We start from the raw sequence: 1,739 nt of genomic DNA on the forward strand, positions 1-1,739 counted from the left end.
TGTTGGACTGGAAGGACAAGGTCATGCTATAGTTCACAGGCGCAAACTACAGATCTACGAAAGAAAAAGAGAAGTAAATCACAAACTGAATCAATAAATCACTAACTGAATCAATAAATGACACAATAAGAGAGGTTCGAGACCATGTGAGATGCATACCTTGGGTGCCAATTCTTCGGCTATGTAATCGGGTTGGACGTGAGTCTGCTCAATATCCATTTGTGGTACAAAAAGAACAAAGAAGAAGGATTGAAACGATGGCTTCAAGTGGTAAGAAGAACAAAGAAGAGGAAGTAAAAGGAGGAAGAAGAAGAGGGTTTCTTTGTGAACAGAGGCGGAAGAGATTAGAAAACATAGATGCGTTAAAAATATAGGGTTTTGTCTTTTATATGGTGTTTCCTTTAACCGAGAAAACCGATCAGTTATCGTCTGCCGAACCGAACCGAACCGATAACCGAACTCTAATTATAAATCCGCCGATCGGTTTATAACAGTAAATCGGTTCGGTACCAAAAACCGAAATCGTCGGTTTATTCGGTTCGGTTTAAACGGTTTTGGCCGATTGCCCAGGCCTGTTTGGTACCATATGGCTCTCTCTATTCATAATTCAGAAAATGACCATCTATTTGACTTACATTTCAACAAAAATAACCTTCTAAAATCTTTAATTTTTTTTTCTTTTTCTCTTTCGTATGTAGTAAGAAATATGTGTGTATATATATAGAGAAATACCCTAAACTAGCACTAATCTAAGTTTTTGTTCCAAAGTTAGCACACATTTTCAAATATTCCAAAATAGCATTAGTGAATTATTATCTCAAAAACAAAATAAATGATAAATTTTATATTAATTTATCGATTTATTAAATTTTACGATCTTGATAGTTTTTGTTCCGACAAAGCTTCCGGTGAAGTCGGAGCTTCCCGGAGAAGGTGGATCTTCCGGTGAAAGCGAAGTTTCCCGGTAAAGGTGGATCTTCCGGTGAAAGTGAAGCTTGTGGTGGTAAAACTTCTTCTTCTTCTCCGTGTATAAATTTTGATCTCAAATTTTGAGATTCTCATCACCTATTGAATTCACATATTTTTGTTCTTACTACTGAGAACAATCAAAGAGAAAGTAGAAGCGGAGATGTCGGAGACCACCACCAGAGCTTTCGAATATAGAACAATCAAAGCTCTACTGAGACCACCACCAGAGCTTTTGAAGTAGAACAATCAAAGCTCTACTGAGACCACCACCAGAGCTTTTGAATGTAAAAGAGAAAGTAGAAGTGGAGATGTCGTGTTGGATGAAGGAAATGAAAGAGAACTTGAAGCTTATCTTCCGCTCAGATCTTTGGGGTTTGTCTTCTAGTGAATGAAATGTTGGGTATTGGAATTTTTGGTTATTGAATGAAATTTGAACTGTTGGGAATTGTTGGGTAATGAGTGAAATCTGATTATGAGTGGTGGCTTAAATTGTTGGGTATTGGAATCTTAACTGTGAATAAAATAGAAAAATATGGGTAATCTTGAAGCTGAAATGTGTATTTGAGTTTTATTCTCTCTTATTTGGATACCAAAGTAGTTGCATATCAAGTGTTTGATATAATGTCATTGGGAACAAAGTAGTTGGTAAAGAGTAAAAAGTTCATCATTTTGATGTCTTCGACTTATACTTCGTCTGTTATGGAGTTGACTAGTAGTGCTGATGAGCCGTAGTATGATCATCTAGTTTGGTCATCACCATTACTGGGATT

Source organism: Camelina sativa, chromosome 9, assembly GCF_000633955.1.
Source record: "Camelina sativa cultivar DH55 chromosome 9, Cs, whole genome shotgun sequence".
Lineage (NCBI taxonomy): Eukaryota > Viridiplantae > Streptophyta > Magnoliopsida > Brassicales > Brassicaceae > Camelina > Camelina sativa.